The sequence below is a fragment of the Notamacropus eugenii genome, chromosome 3 (genome assembly GCF_028372415.1).
Source record: "Notamacropus eugenii isolate mMacEug1 chromosome 3, mMacEug1.pri_v2, whole genome shotgun sequence".
Taxonomy (NCBI): Eukaryota; Metazoa; Chordata; class Mammalia; order Diprotodontia; family Macropodidae; genus Notamacropus; species Notamacropus eugenii.
In genome coordinates, this window is record NC_092874.1 from 322,742,544 (window position 1) to 322,764,778 (window position 22,235).

A 22,235-nucleotide genomic window follows, 5' to 3' on the forward strand; every position below is an offset into this window, starting at 1 on the left:
ACTTGCGTCTGGAGTACCCACTGTAATTGTTCTCTTCTGATAAGAAATCCTAAGCTTTGTGTAAAATAGAATGAAGTATTTAATTGTTTCTTATAAATTGATTTAGAGGTTGGAAAAAAGGAAAGATTAATTTAAAATCCAAAACACATCAAGTTAATAATTGCTTCAAAAGTGAACATAATTTATAGGATTTTTTAATGGAGCAGAATAAACTCTGGCCAGGTTTCATAGCTGAAAATACTAACAGGCACTATATTATCTATTTGAATTAGAATGTACACATTTGTCATGTTAACTTTCAATATTGTTCTTTCCTTAGTACATTAAGATAAGCCTAAACAATTCAGGCTTAGTAGGACAAATTTGAGTAGGTCTTTCTCCTGGCTTGTTTCGTTCACTCCCCACTAATAGCTCATGATTAGTTTGGGAAAGGTATTCTAATACATTTCCTTTATTCCTTTGTGACCAATAGAATAAAGTTGTCAGAAGACTGGCTTTGTAAAAAGTCCATTCACGATTTTTTTTATTTAATATTATAATTACATTAAATAGAACTAGTTGAATCATAATTCTTCTAGATTAACACCATCTATTTCTAATTACTTTAGGTTGGTTGGGTAGAAGTCATTATAGAAAGTTGGAACATTATTATTAAATATTAAATGATAAAGGAGAAATGATGATTCCACAAATCCACTGGATTTGGTCATTGATAACATTAGCAACTTGGAATACACACACATACATGCATATATATTCACATACATAGATAAATTCAATTTTACTGTAAATTATATATATCAGTGTATCTTTTCTTACTTACATTTACTGAAAACCAAATATTGTGTACTTAAAGTGCTGTTGGACCCATAAAGATGTGATTTCAGTTGGTATTTGTTATCTGTTTAAAGGAAGATATTTGGAAAGCTATAATTCTAATTTTCAGTTCCATCAATGTATCTATGTATCTATTATCCATAATCTGTTTGCCTCATTTTCCTCATCTTTAATATGTTGATAATAATATCATCCAACTCACAATAATGTTGTGAGAATGAAATGAGATAATTTTTGTAAACTGCTTAGCAAATCTTCAAGTTCTATAGACCCTATTAAGATTGTTTGTAGGTTTATATATATTAACTATGCATAGTTACTTATTCGGAAAACACTCCATGAATATTTATTTATTTTGTTGAATGAAAATCTTTATGAATGCGTTATCTTTCTTTCTATTTTTCTATTGTCCCAGTAATTATGTGTACTAGACAAATAGTTATCTCTATTTTATGCCTCTGCTTGGTATCTCTTATAGTTCTGAGTACATGTTGAGTATTCAAGAATTGTAAACTAAATATCTTTTTTAGTCAATAGAAATTCAATTCAAATTCAACTTGTAGGCAAAGTGAAGTGCACTTTCAGTCCTCCTTCACTCTATGAGGTCTTATCTTTCTGCTCTTGACATCTACCGATTAACATGAACTATTCCATACTCCCAGATATCTCTGCAACTATTCTTTTTCTACATACCAATCCCCCGGAACCCAATAACTTATGAAGTACTAGAATAGGAAAGGTAATGGATAGAGACTGAACAAAGAAAGAGGTATCATTGAAATCATTGACTAGATTCTCAACTGAGCTACTGATAATGGCAATCTCCAAGCCATAAGGAAAATCATCTATTGAGGAGAGAGGAAATCAGGACCCAGGAGAGCAAAGCTAATAACCTTATCTCCAATATACCAAAGGCTGTTTTATGTTTTTAATGCATTTATTAAGCACCTACTCTGTACTAAGTACTGTGGCAAGTGCTTTACAAATATTATCTCATTTTATTCTCACAACAATCCTAGAAAGAAGGCAGTAATATTATCTCTGTTTTACAGAGGAGGAAACTGAGACAAATAGTGTTAACTTGCTCAGTATGTGTCTGGATCCAAATTTGAATTCAGGTCTTCATTTATTAAGCACCTGCTATGTGCCAGGCATTGTGCTAAGCAGTTACTGATCTCAAGGAACTTAAAACTAAATGGGAAACAATACACAAAAGAAGGCTGGAAAGGAAGTGTGTAGAACTCTAGGAGGCATCTTGTTGCACTAAGTTGAAACTGGATTGAGTGGCAAATTCAAACCAGAATGAGCTAAAAGCCCAATTCCTACCCTTTATAAAGTAAGATTTTGTAATGGGTTTGGTACTTCCATAGCACACCAATCAAAAGGGGATCTAAGCTGAGTTTCAAGCCTTGAGTTAGCAGCATAGTGATAAAATTAGAAGTGGTGAAATTGTCTGGGGAAGGGCATAGTATTCATGCCCTTGCATGAATGCAGGCAGAGTTGAATGCAGTCAGACCTACAGGACCAAAGCTTTTTCTAATTATAGGAGTTTCTCAGGAATGTTATGGCAGCTAGGTGGTTCAGTGAATAGACCAACATTCCTGAAGTTGGGAAGACCTAAATTCAAAGCCAGCCTCAAACACTTGCTCCAAGCAAGTCACTTACAGAAGTTTGGCCTGGTTTCCTCATCTGAAAAATGAGCTATAGAAGAAAATGGCAAACCACTCCAGTATTCTTGTTAAGAAAACCCAAATGGGGTCACAAAGAGTAGGACACTACTGAAATGACTGAACAGAAATAACAGGAATATTAAGTACCAAGGCGTGAATGGAAAGCCAATATCTGGAATTGGAATTTAAAGTCAAAAGGTCTACATAACAAAAAACATGCAACCAATTCCAAATGCCTAGTTTTGACTGCCAGAATCTGCCATCCTTAATTATGTATGTGAGAAAAATGCTCGGAATCTTTTCTGGTATCCCAATGACTTTTCCAGCTCATGTGCCTGAACCTCTCCCTCCTTGTGTTGTAGAGCTGGTGAAATAGTGGTAATTGAAACCACCTCTTACAAAAGATTAAAAGGTAACCTTCAGTGAATTTTAGAAGATATATAAAGATCACTGCATGGCATGTTTGAAGTTGTTTATAAAAAAAATAAGTTTAGACTGGTAAAAGCAAAATTAAATTCAAATTCTTATAAGAACCTGAACTAGGGAATTTTCTGTAGCTCTAGAGCACCTACACATGTATAAACATAAATATGCACAAACACATTCATACATACATATATGTGTGCATATATTATCTACATGAATTACGTACAATGCATTGGATGTATTATGGAAAGACTAGGTTCTAAACCTAATAACATCATAATAATGATAATAATATTAAACCTAATAACATCATTACCAGATCATGGCAGCTCCCAAATTTCAGGTGAGTTCCTGTGAAGGAATTATTCTGTTTTTAGATGCATAAACACTTTTTTGAGGAAGACAAAAATCACAAGCACCTCTTCTCAACTCTTAATTTTTTATCCCATATCCTTCATTTCTTCTCACAAAATGTCTCCTAATATAGTTCTGAGATATGTATTGTGTACCCATCAATATGTTGTAATTAGTAATTACAATGACATGAGTTAAAATGGCAGATTTTCATAGATTTATATGGAATATTAATGATCACTTCTGTCTAGTGAAAATGTATGCTTTAATGACAACCAAGGTTTGTTTAAAAAAATTCATCATAATGTTTTGAGAATGTATCATTCAAACAAAATAATAGAAGTGTATGTAATTGTTAGGGCAAAGGGAATTAAATTACGAAACTCAACAGTTCATTGTAATACACACACAAACAGACACACATAAATATACATATATATAATATATATGCATACACACACACACACACACACACATATATATATATATTAAGTTCTACAAAGTCGTATCACTTTTTCATTGTCTGTGTTTCAACATACTGGCAGCCAGAAACCGAACTGTAGTACCAGGCTGGTAGAAAACATACACTTGTACTTTTCTGAGATCACTTAAGCTAAGATTTTCCTTCATTATAGTTAGTATCTGTTATATTTAGACAGAAACATGAAGCCAGTGGTAAGGGGAAAGAAATACTCTACACTTCTCAAAGGTTTCCTTCTCTTTGGAAAAACTCTCAAATGTAAAAGTTGCTAATCAGTAGATCTGAGACAAGCCTGGTCTACCACCTTATATATAAAAGTGAAGCAAAAAATAAATAATGATAGCAAAATTTCTGCAAGAGTAATGGAGTGGAAATGAAATTGCCATTGCTTCTCATGAAACATCTATCCTTCGTGAGTTCCTTTTTGACTAAGATTTTGACTAAGGAATGTCTGGAAATCTTCAGATTTGGTTTGTGTGACAGATTTCTATTAATTGCTTATTGTTGAAGAACGTGCAATAACATAAAAAAAAATTCTAGTTGAATTGAAGCAAAGTACCACCTACCTGAGAAGATGTTTAATTTTAGAAAAAAAGACAAATATATTCTGACGAAGCTTTAATACATTAAAATATTTTATAAACACTTTTCTGTAGTTTCCTGTTGCCATGGTCATTATTGATGATATTACAACTGACCAGGTATCTATGATGAATTCATGTTATGTTCATCTGTTTATTTCAAAGTTTTTGGCTTCACTTGAAATATTCAAATTTTCCAACAATGTAACATACCTCTGATATAGTTTTTTTTTTTTCCTGAGCAATTGACTATTGATAATCTGTAGCTATTATCTTTATTCTGAATATATATATTTAAGTTGCATAAGTTAAAGTGACGTGAGAGACTCAACGTCTTGCCAAAACCAAACTTATGTGGTCACAATACCAAAAATCTACCTGATTCAAGATTTTCAGATGACTCTATTTAATCAGAATTTATGGTGACTTGTGGCAGTATGGTATAGGAGATGCAATGTGGCATGGTGGGAATAGTGCCACATATGGGTTCAAATTCTAGCTCTGATATTTACAGCTAGGAGAATTTTGAATTGTCACTTCACCTCAAGGTCTCATTTTTTCCACCTGTAAGATAGTGGTTACGATAATATTCTTACTGCCTACCTTGTGGCATGAAGGTCCTTTCTTTTTCTTTTTTAAATTTAATGTTCAATATAAATATAGGCCATCATTACTTAGAAATTCCATGTGTCTGTCTTACTGACAAACATTTGAAGGGATATTTCCAGTACAGCAATTTTATAATTGATCCACTGTTTCCAGTCTCCTATCTGACCACAATTTACTTTTTTCCCAGTGTCTCCCAAAGAAATACTCTTGCACTCTCTTTTTCACAATCATAGCCTCTAGCCTCAGAACCACTCCTCTCTCCTTCCCCATTTCCATGTTTTCCAAACCTTCTTCACTGTCCGTCTTACTTACTTATCATAGTCTAACTTGTATTATCACTATCAGTGTATGTGCTGCTCTCCTCTTCTAAAAGCAGTGTTATTTTTCATTTTTTTTTTAAATTCCAGTTCCTAAGAGAATACTTTCTCTGTACTAGGAGCCTAATAAACATTTGTTAAATTGAATTAAAATGTTTGTTGGGCCTTAAATGTCCTAGGTGATCTTTTAAGTTCAGACACCTTGCTGGAATGTTGACAAATGTTTCCATCTTTCTCAGCATTTCCCTACATAGTGTTAATGTAACAAAGGAGACAGTCTAGCAGACTGGTAGGATGAGAAAAATGACTTTAATTCAGAGAACCTGAATCATTATCCTCAGTCCCTTTCCTTTCAGGTAACTCTGTCTTCTTCTCTGCCTGGTTAACCTCAGCTGACAGTCAAAAAGTATTTTATGAAAGCATGAATGTGTGTGTGTGTGTGTGTGTGTATGTATGTATGTGTGTATTCACCCATGAGGATGTTTAGCAAGTTGTCATTTTCCATCAGCAGCGTGCTCAGATTCTGATTGGACTGGGGTGAAATGCTGGGATGGGATATCTAGGTAAACCAAGGGGGAAAAATAGACAGCTATATCTAATATCTTGGCATAGGTGCCTTGCTATACAAACAAGTTTAGACTCTTATGGAGCTGGAATGAACTTGATAATGTAATATGAAAAAAAAAGCTTCGTTATGTTACTCTGTAGCCTAACAAAAGCCAAAGAAATCTCAGGAAAAATAAAATTTTTCTACAACTCAGAGCAAAGAAATGCAATTGAATTGTCAATATATTTGCATGAGTTACCTTTTTAAAAAAATAATAAAGTTTATGCCTCAATACTCCTGCAGAATCCATCAATAAGTAAGCATTTTTAAGTACTTACTATTGCCAAGAACTGTGCCAAATACTTGGAATACATAGACAAAAGTGGAACAGTTTCTGTCTTCAAGGAGTAAAAATAAGAATATTATTAATAGCAGAACCTATATGAAACACTTACGGTGTGATCCTTGGCAAGTCACTTAACCCTGTTTGCCTCAGTTCCTCAGCTATAAAAATAACGAGAAGGAATGACAAACCACTCAAGTATCTTTGCCAAGAAAAGCCCCAAATTGGGTCATGATGAGTTGAATATGATTGAAAAACAAAAAGAATTTACATAACTCTTTAAAGTTTGCAAAGTACTTTACATATATTAACTACATTAGGTCTTCACAACAACTGTATGAGGTTTTCACTTTTACAGTCCCAATTTTACAGTAGAAATCAAAGTACCTAGCATTTAAATGATTTCCCCTAATGTTACCCATCCAGTAAGCATTTGAAGTAGGATTTCAACCTAGGTCTATCTCACTTCTAGTACTTACCCTAATCATCTAACTTGCCCTGTTATAGTCACAGAAACCACAAATACACATACAAGTATATGTAAAATGTAGAAAAAGTAATTTTTGAGAATAAAGCCATAGAAGGAAGAAAACGGAAATGGCTTCATGTATAAAAGTAATTCCTAACCTGTTTTTTTTCTTTCTGTTTCTATACTCCCTGATTTCAGTAAATGTTCCTGTCTACCCTGTCCAACATGAAAAGAAATTCTAGAATTTAAGCATAGTGTGCACACACACAAAAAAGAAACTAGAGATCAATTAATTTGTGATACATAATGTTTGTAATCATTCATGAAAGAGTGTGCTGGATAAGGTTTAACTACTGGCTCTCCCCTAATCCCCCAAACCTCTAAATGACAAAATAGTATTAATTTTAATATGCACTATTAACAATTCAAGTCTAGACAATCAGTAAAAAGTCCTAATTTACATCATTTGCTGATTTCTGAGGTCTAAATGCTCACGATGAAAATTTAACACTCAACTAGCAGTCTCAAGGACACATGTGTCCTTCTAGGTTAGCCCTTTGAATCCAAACATCACATCCTTTTATTAAGCAGATTTGTTCTGTGGAGCTTTTATTCAGTCAAAGGGTAGCACTTGAGGACCTACAAGGCCACATGTGACCTCGAGATCACAGGTTCCTCAGCCTTCAGCTAGTTTGTTCAACCAACTCCAACACACCCTAGCTAGTTACTAGGGGCTGCCATTCTATTCTTTTACTTTCTCAGATGCATCAATAAATTGATACCAAAACCGTAACCTAAATTTTCTAAACAGTTTTTATTCCATATGCATGGAAGCTTCTATAAAAAGATTACTAGATTCAAAATCAATAAGCCCAAGTTTGACTACCAGTCAGGAAACTTACTAATCCGTGAGTATGGGCAATTCAATTTCTCAGTTTTCTCTACTGTCGAATAGAGGGAAATATATTCTGCTGATTTCAGAGAACTGAGTGAAGAAATCAATTTTCCCTAGAGAGGTAGAGACTGTTTACTGGTGGTAACAATAGCAATTCTCAAAACCTGAAGAAATTTTAATAATGTCCCAGAAAAGGACTGAGTTTGCTTTTCAAGTGTGGCACCAGCGCGATATTCATAGACCCTATAGCAGCCATGAATATCATGGCACAATTCTGAATCACAAAATACAACAGAATCTCCACATGGAAAACAGAACCAAAACATTTATTCAGAAACCAGAAAGCCAAATCCCAACACCAGAAAGTCAAATGCATAGTAATAACAAAGACATCTATACACAATAACAATGCAGAGGGCAATACCAATCCCCAGCCTTCCCTCTGTTGGACTTCCCACAAACCAATTCCCTTAAACAAATCACAAACAAGCTCTCTCACTCATACATAGACATCACCTTTCCCAGCTGTGATTGCTCTTTGACTAACTTTCTCTAAGCTCTGCTCTAGCTCTGCCTCTTCTAGTTCCACCCGTTCAGCAAACTTCTCCCACTACAGACTCATGTGATTCAGGGTTCTATTTGACCTACAGGTCACATGGGCCTATTAATGAGTGGGAAAGCTCTTCCCATTTAAATTACCATTACAATGATATACTTTTGACCAATCCAGCTATTTGTACAATGTTTGCCCTGTGCTACATGATTTATATTTTCAGCTTTCAGCTAAGTATTCTGATAATTTTATGAAGGGAAAAAAAAATTCTGTGTAGTTTTATAAACAACAAAGAGTTAGGTCAGATTTTATCATATCTTCCTTTTTCACTTCAAAGATTCAGATATGAGAATGAGTTTGTTTCCTTTTTGGTTAGCATTTTGGTTTTAGCATTCAAAATTGTCTGGCAATTTATAGCTTCATTATTTCTTTTCCAAAGGTTATTTTAATTCTCAGAAATTTAGAAGATTCCATCCATTTAAAAAAAATTAATTTAAAGCCTTGTTTTAAAAAAAATTCAAAGGTGATGGCACTAGTCTGCTCTGTGATGTGAGGATTGGTACTTTCTCAAGTCACTTAAAATTGCTCCTTTGTTAAAAATGTGTTATATAATACATGATATAATATTGTTTTTATCATATTTAGCATGTTCATTTATTTAATTATTTATTAAGATTATTAATAAAGATTCTTAGGTAAAATTGATTATATTCAGCCACTAACTTGTATAGGATCAGCATGTTATTCATATAGATTTTTCTTGTTGGTGGTACATGAAAAGTAAACCCCTGCTTTCTTGATTTACATAGAAATGTGTAAGTTCTCTTCATCTGTCCAGAGATATCAGTGACATAGACATTGGTTTACTGGATCTAAAGAAAATAAGGAACTACCTTAGCATTTCTTAGGGGGTGTGTATGTGCGTGTACATGTGTGTGCATGTGTGTGTGTGCATGCATGTGTGTGTTGTTTCATTCCAAATAATAGGCACATATTTGTAATTACAAGTTATTTCTAATTTGTAACAGATCAGAATAGAAAGGTTCATTGCTTTGCCACTGCCAAGATGGAGTCTGGCTAGACATTAGTTATTTGGAGAAGGTCTCCCTAAGATAAAAGAAGAGGACAGAGTATAAGGATTTTTCCCAGCAAGAGAGATATAAGAAATATGAGCATCAGACTAGAAATGAAGTATCAGGTGCAAAACTATTCAATTATACTTGTACCTTATCTGTGCTACAGTGGAGTATTGGTAGGAGACTGCGAATTGTTTTATTCATTAGCATCATGCCTGCTTATTATCTCTCATGATTGTGCCAAGAACTGAATTTTAGAAAGAAACTATGCTTTCATTTTCCTAAACTTTGGACTATATTGATTTCTTAAGTTTATAATCATGCTAGGTGGATTCCTGTTGAAGGCTGCTTACATATCTGAATTAAGTACATGTTATGTGAGTGCCTTTAAAAAAATTAAACTATTACTATAATCATTAAACGATAATGGTACTTAGTGCCTACATGTGTTTTTGTATTTTGCTTCAATAATCAATAAATGTTTATTAAGTGCCTCCTATGTGCCAGGCATGGTGTTAAGCACTAAGTTTACAAATAAGAAGGAAGAAAGACTGTCCCTGCCCTCAGGGAATTTAATATCTAATGGAGGAAGACAACACTGAACAGAAAGGGAAAGGAGAGAAAGTATCTTATAGGGGTCTGGAATAGTGGGGAGGTCAGTGGAGTGAGGTTAGATGAGATATCTAAGCTGAGTTCTTTCCTTAAATGGAGGTTTGCAGTTGATAGCCTTACCAATCAGAGAGGAAGAGTGTAGTGATGAGGTCAAGTACCAAGGCTCATGAGATATAGCAGGATGAGATTATTCCAATAATGAGCTTCCTGGAGCATGGTGAAATTAGACAATGCTCAAACTAGTTTAGCCAGGGGAAAAATGAGGATTTAGAGGCTGGGTTTATATTTGAAGACACACTTGAATTTGATTCAGCAATACCTAAGTATTTAATTGTTTGTTTTAGCATGGTCAAAGTTCCTGATTCATGTGTCTCATCTCTCTCTGCTGTTTTGGTGTATGCTAAAAGTGATGAACAACATCAGAAACAAAAGCAGAAATAGTCTCACATTTGGCTCTGGCCTTAGTTAGATAACTCTAGCATTCTGAACAGAGGTCTTATCTTCCAAAGGATTTTTTTCTTGTATATATAATTAAGCAGTCACTAGCATCTCTCATGGCCATTCCCTTATGCAAATATGTGCTACAGAGAAATTATGACATATTGGACTTTTGATTTGTTCAGTAGTAATACTCTTTCAGTTACACAGATTAGTAAAACAGTTTTAAAAACACTCAAAAAGCAGAGAAGGTTTGGATCAAATGCATGGCATCTATGGGCAAAGATAGAAGCAAGTGATAGAGAACCCAAATAAAGCACTTCCTTGTCTTTCTCTAAGGCTTTTGACAGAGAAGTAGTTCAAGTCCTGTCCTTCAGAAACTGACTATGTGACCCTAAGTAAATTACTTATTGTTCTAGGTAAATCTAAGATGGGATCGTAGAAAAGATGCTTACTTGAATTAGTGGGAGTGTTCTACTCCAATGAAATCACAGGTCCAGCTCCTATCTCTGTAGTAAAAATATAAAGCTAAATAAAAACAAACGAAAAAACCCCCAGAAAATAATAAGCAAGCCAAGCTATGAATATGAACTCATATGGATATTTATGTTTCTTTTATAAAATGATAGAAAGGATTCCTGACTTTTTAAAATTTGTGACTCAATTCCTTAGAATTTTTTGCTTTATAATTCCTGAAAAGCTGCTTTACATTGTAATTATACTGCCCAAAGCATTTTAATGACCTCTGGGTCAAATATACTGAACAGAAATATTTTCTATATTATTCACCAATATTTATGATTTTCTTCTCTTATATCACAACAGGTCATAAAACATAACGTTACAACATTCAGATTTTTGAATGAGAAATTTTTTGGTTCTGATTTGTTTTTCTTCTCATTTTTTAAAAATGAATTGGCTGTTTTGTTAAACGAAGAGAGCAACATTAGAGTATACTTTCTCCTCATTTATCCCTCGCTAAAGAGAGGATATTTTAATTATGTAGAATTGACAGGTTAGCTGTAAGGTACTGCTTTTGAGTAATAGCAAGAAGTTCTTTATCAATGGTTAAAAAATCATGCCAGTGTCCATCTCCTCTCTACATATGTATTTGTGTTTTCAGGAATATTAACTTCAGATCAGTCTTCTTTGCTTCTGCTTGAAGTCTTTGCACTGCCTTTTTGTCAAAATTATTTTTAACATGGTCAAAATCTTGCTAGTTATGAGGTGATTGAATATTCTCTTTGATATAGTCCATAGTCTTGGAATTTCTGCTAATTAGGTTTCACCACTGTATGCATATCGCATTGTGGTGTCAATTACTACTTAGAAACTCATTAAAATATTATTTAGAATCTCATTCATCAATATATGAATTAAGCAGTTACACAACTCTTTTGCTATTAAATTTGGAAGGTTTAAATGGCAACCATATTCTTCCCAGGGCCTTTACTATTTTTCTTCCCATAGCATCTCGAGAGAAGACACAGAGGTCAATGAAGAGAAATAATATTTCTAAAGTGCTTAGCACAGTGCACAGTGAATAGTAGGTACTTAATGTACATGCATTCCCTCCCTTCTTCTAGGAAATTAACAAGTGTGGAACCCACTGATGTACTTCTGGGGCTTAAAGTTGTTGGTGTAGGTGAATATTATTTTCATCATAACCCAACAATATTCTCAACTCTAGCAAACAAAATATTTCCTTAAGCAACTATAGCGATAAAGATATTTCAGTGCCAAATTCAATTGCAAAATGTGTAGAGTATGCCACGTGGGATGCATAGACAAAAATGAACTTCCCTTGTCCTAAATGATCTCATTTTCTATTGCTATAACAGTAATAAAAGTAAGACCAGAACATGCCATTAATGAAATCATATTAAACACCTTTTTCCATCTTATAGTATCTTCTTTTCCCCAGTAATATGAAAATATGTAAATTTATTAATGTTAGTCAAGGAAAGACAGAGAGACTAAAGACTTCAAACCTGAATGGGAGTAGACCATTGAAGCAATAAACAAATGTTGATTATCTTGGTTAATTATATCAATCATAAAGATACCAAGGAGAAGGCTATGGTTGAATATTTCAAGATATTGGTAACCAGAAATTAAATTTGAATGGGAAGAACATGTTTAAATTAATGAATGCCTATTGAACACTTGGAAATACATATTTTTGGAATTGTAAAATTGACCATGAAAGGTTGGGAAAGTTTATTAAAAACATTTCTTTACCTTTTGAACAAACACAGTGCCTAAATTTCCAAAGCAACTATAGGAAAAGAAAAATCTCTTCCTTCCCAAAAAGGGGAAAAAGGATTGATAGAAATTCTTAGAACACAAAATAAACAGGTCAAAAACTTCCCAACATTCTTTTGGAACAAGCTGACATTGCTTTACCAAACAAACTAATGACAAAGAAATGTCATTGGATCTATTGAATGGAACCAAAAATACTTGCTTTCTAGACATTCAATTATTTAATTCAGATGTTTCCTTCACTTAATGTAGATCGCAATGCATCCATGCTTGCCTATTCTGTGCAACTCAACCATTATCCTCTCCAAAGTACACCCACAGAGGATCCAATCAATATAATAGAAAGATCATTCTTTTTTTTCCTACTGATATTTTGAAGGAACTATAGAATATATTCTCTTCCCATATGTTATCCTTCATTCTTACCATATGACCAGATTATATTTTCTTCTTACCAGATAATTCCTTGATGATTTTATGCCTATTTTTTCCAAAGTTCCTTATTATTCATATGTTACAGCATGCTTGAATTTACCATGGATCTCAGTTTACCAAATTCAATCCAGCTTATTTGCTTCCATCTATTTATCTCTGGTTGCAACTAAGGATCCATTTCTACTTGCCTGTCCCAACTAGATAGGCTGATTGGCTTTATGAGGCACCAGTCCAAATGTAGGTTGAAATCTGAGCAATAGACATTCTTCATCCATTGGCCTTTCCTGTATGGATAGACAGACCAAAATGCTTTGGGTCTTGACAATTCTCTTCCAGGAGGCCCTAAAATATTCTGGGGCTTGTTTCAATCAACATAATGTGACCCATAGGCAGGACCATTCATAAAGGATACCTTTTTCACTCGATCTTAGCACTGAAAGTGTGACATCAAAATGGTGAATACCATTGTCAAGCACACATGGCAACATTTTATATCTCTCCCTGTGACTTGGGATGAATAAGTCATTAAGAAGGGCTATTTCTGTTTTTTATATTTTGTTAGGTTATAGAATGACCTTGATGTATGGGATAGTGACATTTTGATGTAATAGAATCTATATAAAATGTTTATTCTAAGGTGTCAAATAACAAATAATATGCACAATGGGAGAATATTTTCTCTACATTTTTGACTTAATTGTGAGGTTGCACCCTACTTCTATTTCTATTCTTCATCCATATCAGTAGGAAAAAAAAGAATGATCTTTCTATTATATTGATTGGATCCTCTGTGGGTGTACTTTGGAGAGGATAATGGTTGAGTATTGTTTGTGAAGAACTACTTGATCCCTATTCATTCTGTCACCAAAAATCCTTTCAATTCCAGTATAGTTGACTCCTTTGAATATTTTATATACATTGAAGAATAGAAATATAAGTAGGTAGTTATTGATGTTCTCTCAGTTGTATTTTTCTATAATTAATAAGGTCTGAGATTTGTTTCCATATCTTTGGTAATTTCTCCTTTTTAAAACATGTTTTACATGGCGATGTCCCTTGATTCCCTCACTATTATGTCTGATCAAGGAATGTTGCCCCTAGCACTGATATTGTAGAATGACTTCCATTATCTATCTCTAGTGGTTGATATAGTGCTTTGGACATAGTAACTGCTTAATGGTTCATTCATTCATTCACTGAATCATTCATCTACTCATTCAGTCATTAATTCATTTGTTTTCTCTATGTATACTTAATCTAATTAGTAAACTTTTCTTGGTTTCATCTTCATGGACAATTTTTTCATAAACTTAGCAAACATTACTTTGAACAGAAAACATAGAATAAATGTCTGAGTCACTCATAATTGCGGGAATGGAGTTTAGGGTAGAAATTTGAGATTAGGTCATTGCCTCAGGAAATCATATGAGGATTATTCTTGAGGAGCTTGGACTTTGTGATCAATATACATTTTACAAGCATATGGTAGCAACTGTCCAATATATCACTGCAGGATTTTTTTTTAAGCACTTACCAAATATGTACTAAGACATGACCTCATGGCTAAAATTATATATCAGAAGTTCACTATTTTTCATGGACTGACAGTTGATAAATTGTAATACGGCAGTACAGAACTTAAAATATCCGACAGAACTCAACCATTAAATGTATGAGAATGGGGACATTATCACAGTCTGAACGACAAATCACAGAATAGTGCAGATGTAACTGCTATAAAAGAGCTTGGGAACAATGTTGTTATAATAGATATTGTCATGCCAAATACTCATTATTTCCAATATGGAATGAAAAGCTTTCAAAATACAGAGACCAAACAGACGAGATCAAAATCTCATATAATAAGGTACATGTCATCACTATTTTACCATTGGCAACTAAATTTGTACTGCTGGTACTTTCAGTAAGTCTGAAGAGGGTGAGATTATGTGCTAACATTTTAATTTAACCACAAAAATCAATCATTTTATCTGCCTGTGCAGTGGTCAATAGAATATTAAGTATTTTGTTTGTTTGCTTTCTAAATAACAAGAGAGTTATTTGTCCCAGAATCATTCCCATCCAAATTGCATTAAAAATGGAGAAAATGAGATGCTACTATGAAGTATTAGACAGCTGGTACAAAGGCTGATACAATAGTTAGTTGATACAACGTTGGTACAATGGGTAGAGAATTGTCCTTGGAGTTAATAAGATCTGATTTCATATACTGATTGAGATATTTGCTAGATGTCACAAATTTTGTCTGCTTCAGTTGATTCACCTGTAAAAGGGAGATAAAAATACTACTCATGTCCCAGGATTATTATGTATCCTATATGCCTAAGTATTTTCACGTATATAGTCAAGAGTAGATGCAATGGTTGACCTTTAAAGTCTCTTCCTATCCTGAATCTCAGTGATTCTATATAGTTATTTACATTTCATCTCCCCCATAAGATTGAAAGCTTCTCTAGAGCATGGATTGTCTTTTGCCTTTCTTTGTGTCTCCAGCACTTAGTGCAGTGCCTGGCATTTCATAAGTGTTTAAGAAATGCTACTTTGCTGATTGTCTGACTTGATCACAATCGTACAGCACTGATCAGGTACCATTATTTCATTCCTCAGATAAGTGCCATGAAACAAAGCGATTAAATGACAACTAAACACATTCAGGGGTGGTGAAGTGGATATAATGCTGGACCTGAAGTTAGGAAGATGTTTTCATGACTTCAAATGTGTCCCCAGATACTTACTAGCTATGTGATCCTGAGTAAGTCACTTAATACTGTTTGCATCAGATCTATAAAATGAGCTAGGGAAGAAAACGACAAACCACTCCAGTATTTTTGCCAAGAAAACTAAAAATAGGATCAAAAAGAATCAGATATGACTGAAAAAAAAACTGAGCAACAAGAAAAAAAAAAGCATATCTGTTGCTTTTAAGTGGCAGAGATTAGAACACAAATCCCTTAATTTCTAGTACAGATATTTTTTTTTTCTACTAAGCCTAGTCACTTGAATCTAGATGCTCAGTTAACGGTTAACAGAATTGTACTTGAGTAATGCAGAGAAAGCAATATATGTTCTATAGGTCAACTTGAATTTTCAGAAGGTCTTCTTTTATCAATGTGTTATTTTTATGCTAAGTTTTCCTGAGAAGCTATTTTAAGTACTTGCTGCAGCAAAATACTTGTTCTGGGATATACATTTCTAAAAGGCTGTTTTATTGATATCCATTCCTACCAGATATTTCAGACTATTTTATACACTTTCCTCACTCTTTTTCAGTTTCTCTATATCTCACTGTTCTCACTAAGATACACAGTTGACTAGAAAAGTAATCCTTGAGATAGATTCTTTCTCTTTGAGTCTATTAGTATTGTCTTTAAGTCAGAAAATTGTGCTGTCTTGATTGGTTAATTATCATAGAGGATTATGATATAAAAAGGAAGAAACTCATCAAATGCATACACATATATCTGTGTATATTGTATATGTACATATGTGTATTATATATTGATGCAAATGTGTGCTCATGTATGTATCCTAATCTAAGCTTTAATAGCTTAAAATTGTGCTGACTGTTGGGAAACTGTGTAATATGTTTACATGAACATGTGGCCATGTGCATATATACATCATTTATGTGCATATATTTACATATAGTATAGGATGCTATATTGTGAGGCAAACTGCCATGTATATTATTGAGTATATTAACACTTGAGCCCAAGCTCCTGTTCACTCAGTTGGTCCTAAGCCAGAATTTCTATGCAGCCCTCCTGTGCTTCAATCTGCTTCTCTCTGGAGCTGTGGTCAGCATCTGATTGCTAAAGTCTGGAGGTCAAGTACCTCATGGGCCTACGATGGCTGGGTGAACAGCTTCACTGACCCATTATAGAACTGAGTTTTTATAGTGCTGCTAGAGCACATGACAGCACATAAATCAATCCTTTCAATCATTGTACTTTAAGCATTTGTGAACACAGTTCATGTCATGCTTTGAGAATATCCTTAATAGGACAATGAGAGCCAGACACCTGAGTAAAGTACTGATGGAAGAGCTGGGCCAATAATGGAGGGGAAACAGAAAATTCCTGGGTGGGATTCCCTTTCACTAAATTGATTATGCACACCTTACTTGTACAGTTGGGGAAACACACACACACATGCACACATGTGTATATGAGTGTATATAAACACATAAATGTATATATGTGTGCATATATGTATATGCGTATATGTGCATATATGTGTATATATGTATGTGTATATACATATATTATATTCCCATGCATATATGTGTATTATATGCACATATAATATATGCATACATATATATATACACACACACATAAGCACATACAAACACACACACATATGGAGAGGACAGAGATTTAGTGCTGAGCGCAATGAAAACAGGTTGAATTTATTTACCCTGTACATTCATTCTCCCTTACCATGTGTACCAAACATTAGATGTGATTGTGAGTCTTGTACAGACATTGCTTTATAAATGCATGAGCATCATTCTGAGCTATTACAAACATAATAAATTTGGATAACTAACAACACAATTATTGTGTGGATAGATATCCTTAATATTTTTCACTTTCTTCGTCATCAATCAACAATTATTTACTGTACACTCTTCCAAAAATATCATAGGAGTCTGCAGTACCTAGTCTTTCTTTCTTCTTTGTCCACATCTTCTACAATTGTAACACAATAAATAACAATTATACATAACACAATATGCAATATTATCATGAGTAATATTTCTCTGCAGCCTTTCCATAATATAAAATACTGCATCCTCCTGCCAAATAGAATGAATGCACACACATATGTACACAAAGAAACACCACCAGAGTTATGACTAGGTGTGTCTTTGTGTCAGTTGGGAGAGGCAAGAGAGTTGGTGGCAAAAGAAACCTCAAATGCCATTACCTGCAATCACATCCCATGATGGAGAACTTAGGCCCCTCGTGGGAAAACATGAATCCACTCCTAGAGAGGTTAAATCCATAAAGAAGGAGGTCATCTGGTAATCTTCTATGTCAACTGATGCTAAGGGTAGCTGTTTCTTCAAAAATAGCCTGATAAATGGAATAAGTGATAGGAAAGTTTGTAGTGGTTACTTCTAGAGCAAAGAAATAGACATTTTGGGGGAACAGAATTGAGAGTGATTTTAAAACCAATATAAATGATAACATTAAACCAGGAAAGTTCCTTTTAGGTTTAACATTGTCATATTACTTTTACCATCCGCTTCGTCATGTTACTTTGAGGATTCTTTATTTTCTAAGGTGTGTTGGGGGTGTGGGGGTTGTTGCTACTGCTACTACAACTATTACTGCTGCCTCAGTTTCCTCACCTGTAAAAATGGGGAAATTAATAAAACTCTCAGGCTTGTTGTGAATGTCAAATGAGTTATTGTATGTAAAATACTTTGCAGACTTTTAAAGCAATGTGTGAATGATAGTAGTAGTAGTAGTAGTAGTAGTAGTAGTAGTAGTAGTAGTAGTAGTAGTAATAGTAGTAGTAGTAGTAGTAGTAGTAACACTGCACATCCTTATAGTTTTTGATTTCCAAAAAGTTATTGTATGCATGAAGTCTTTTTTTTTCTCTCATGTTCCCTGGCCCATCTTTAGATTTCCCTAGCATTTGAGTTAAAATATAGAATTATAAAAGACATTCTGTTAACGCATTTATACTGGGTATTTCTTTATTTAATGGCTTAGAAATAAAAAAAAAATATTCTGAGCAGTTATCACTATCAGCTAAATCAAATTTCCCCCTCTATCACAATGAAATAGTCTTTATTTGGTCAACTGCTCCATCTGACACTGTTCATTAGAGACCATGCCTGCAGAGAGCTAAGCCACTTAATCCTGCACATACTAAGATCCTCATCCTCCTTCTGGTCATTTTCCTCCAACCCCCTTCTCCTGTTACTATTGCTTCTCTCTCCAAACAAGACTACCACTTATCAAGGTTAAGAGCTAAGATGTTCTCCTCTCTTCTCTAGGGCCACTTGTCCTTATCTTCAGTCTAGATATTTTCCTTCCTGCTTGCCAGAGTTCACCTACTTCCTCCACTCTCCCTTCTACCTCTTGGTCTGAAACTGCATTTAAATCACTGTTTTGCTTAGGAAAGGGTGTATTAATGGGACTGCATATAGTTCTTCTTATCATCTTCGTAAATTTCCAGATGCCCAACCCATTTCCCTGCCTGCCACCCCCTTTTGTGTATATAATATGCATACTAGAACTCAAGGTCCAACATACCAGGTTCTGTCTTGCTTTGGGATTTGTGTTTCTAACACTTTGCACAATGCTTAGCATTTAATAACTGCTTAATAAATGCTATTCATTCATTTAGGTCCTAAAAGGCAAGAGGTTATCTTCCTGAGATTTTTCTCTAACTAGGGTAAAAGAAAGGTTAATTATGCTGATAACTGACAGAGCAGTGGGACATCATGTTATATAACTCTGCATATCCTGCTCTCTCTCTTCTGCTCTGACTACTGACCTCCCTAGCTTCCTTAAAGTCACAACTAAAATTTCACTCTCTACAGGAAGCCGTCCCTAGCCCCTCTTAACTCTGGTGCCTTCCTTTTATTAAAAAACTATGTCCTTACTTTATGTAGCTAATATTGTACACATCTGCATTCAATTGTAAATCCCTTGAGGACAGGGACAGTCTTTTGCCTCTTTTTGTATCTCTAGAACTTAGCACAGTTCCTGGCACATGGTAGATGCTTAATAAATTTTTATTTAATTGAATTTATTGAACTGAATATTCTCTGTTGCTTTCTCACTATTCAGTCTTCCAGTGAACCTTTGATGTAAGTGCCAGGGAGTCCCGGTCACCTACTGAAATAGTTTCTAATAAAAGTCACACAAATTTATCAACTTTTTTATTCTGCTCATAATTGTGGTGAGATACTTTTGGCAAGATTAATGTGATACATACAAAAGGCAAATCCATGTAAATGTCACATCATATACACATGCATGCAAATATATGTATATGTATTCTTCATGTGTACATGAACTTCCAAATATTCTAATATATACCAGCCATTGATTTTAATACATGAATCAGTGTAAATGTATATGCTGTCCTCCAGGTTTCATCCTCCCATGTTTCTTATGCTTCTGATTGCCCTCCTTTAGGAGGATTTACTTTCATAGTTATCCCTCATTACCAATATTCTTCTGAAGAGTCTAGAAACTACTGACTTCCACTCCATTCAGTCAATCTGGGTGGTTCTAACACCCTGAGTTGGGGAACTTCCATTGGTATTATACTAATTGGTCAATTTATTTTTAACAGTAATACATCTTTGGGCAAATGACAATGTAGGGTTCAAAAACCACTTCCCCTACACTGAGATAGACCCTCACCATTACCCCTTGGTTATCTAACATTTATAGGCTACCAGTCTAACAAAGAGATAGAACACTCCCAATTTAGGTTGCAGAAGAATCAAGATCATTTCTGAGCCAGGGCATAGAAATCCCTTTAATATCTTTGAATTTCCTTTGATCTTGTGTATGGCTTTAAATCCTAATGATATTGTGTCAAGGAAAGCTTTCCCTTTCTCTCTAGGCCCCAGTTTCATTCTCTCTCCAGGTTTTTAAATTGACTGCGAGGGGCAGTGTGTATTGAAGCAGCCAGCTAAGCCATTTTTACCCTCTATTCTCATCTTTCCCCCATTTTCTACGAGTTTTCTGACTGTATGTATCTAGAAGCATACTTAAAAGCTGATTATCTATTCTCTCCACAAGGATCTTTTGATAAGTATAATTGCTTCTTTATCCCATTTTTTAGCTTTGGCAGCAACTCAGGTGGCCAATAGTAACTAAGCATTCCCAAATCATCTTGTCCCCCAGCATTCTCCTAGATTCCCCCTTCCATTTCACAGGGGTCGATAATCTTTTGAAATTCAAGTTTGAACCTTGAGCATAGTGACCTGACATTATTGCTAATTAACTTTCTTTGAAGAGTGAGCCTATTTTTCTGCCGCCTCAGTTTAACTTTTGGCAACTTTCCAATAATTCCTGCCAAGTTAACTTATGTGGCTTTAGGTTCCTTCCTTCTTTCACCTCTTCTAAACATGGTTTGGCTGGAGTGGTGAGCAAACGCCAGACTGCTCACCAATTTATGTGACATTTCACTTTTGTATTCCATTGTTATAGCCACTTTCCTAATCAATGGAAATAACTTCTTGAACAAAGGGAATTTCAGAGTAAATAGAAAATATGCCACTGGAAATAGTGGGAGAGCAATTTTCCACCCAGGGACTAGAAAACTAGAAGCTTCTGCCTTCCCACCCCACCCTCAACATATACACATTTAGCTTTATACCATATGGGTGATGATTTTATTATAAAGACATTACTTTTGGTACATTTTTCTATGTGTTAACTCTTATTTAAATTCTTCATATCAAAAACAATTAATGAATTCATTTTCCTCTCCCTAAAGAATGAAGAGACAGAGAGGTGGGGGGAGGGAGCAAATTGCATTTGGAAACTAGATTTGAATGATTGAAATGGTGGAGTGCTCCTGTGTCTGTGCTGATGGTCTCTTTTATTTTTCTAGCGAGATTTTAGGGTAGCTATTTCATACTCCAGTATGTGTGTCTCTAGAGGTAAAAACAGCTTCAGATAGGTCAAATATAAGACCACTGGCTGAAAGATTCCACTAGACTATTATGGAGTTGAGTTTTTATATTCCTCTGGGAGATCAAGGTCATATTTGAGTGAGCTTTTCAAATATTTGTGTATTACCAATTTGGTAACACAGCAGGATTTTAAGTCAGAGGACCTAAGTTCAAATCCTTCCTCTCATACTTAATACTTGAATGCCTTTGAGCAAATATTTTAATCTCCTTAGATCGCAGTATCTCCATCTATAAAATGATGGCATTGGACTAGATGGTATCTGAGTTTCCTTGCATCTCTAGTTTTATGTCTTTATCATGATCATAGTTAGGTCTATTGGAGAAATGCTAATCATGTTCAGGAATTGGGAGTAGAGATGTCCAGGTGAAATTCCCCCTTCACTAAATTGAATATTTAAATACTGCAAGTTCAATAGGAGTGGATTTTATCAGTTGAATTAAATGTAAACCCATTTAAGTAATCTACCCAAAACAGCCACCAGATGGGGTGGTGATGTTAGATTAAGTAGTCAAGTAGCCAGTCTTTCCAGGTACAGATGTCTGATGTCTAGAGACAACCACTGAAGATCGCATTTGGAGGTAGGAGGGGGTGGGGGGTAGTGGGGGGGAATCAAAATGTAATAATGTAT

General features: G+C 34.6%; 1 protein-coding gene and 1 pseudogene across 1 annotated transcript in view; both read left to right on the forward strand.

Moving 5' to 3' along the window:
• Positions 1-22,235, forward strand: part of CNTNAP4 (contactin associated protein family member 4) — a 676,519-nt gene that overhangs the window by 10,143 nt on the left and 644,141 nt on the right. The gene's annotated exons all lie outside the window — the stretch shown is intronic.
• LOC140531125 (NKG2-D type II integral membrane protein-like) overlaps positions 3,256-22,235 on the forward strand; it is a 42,178-nt pseudogene continuing 23,198 nt past the window's right edge.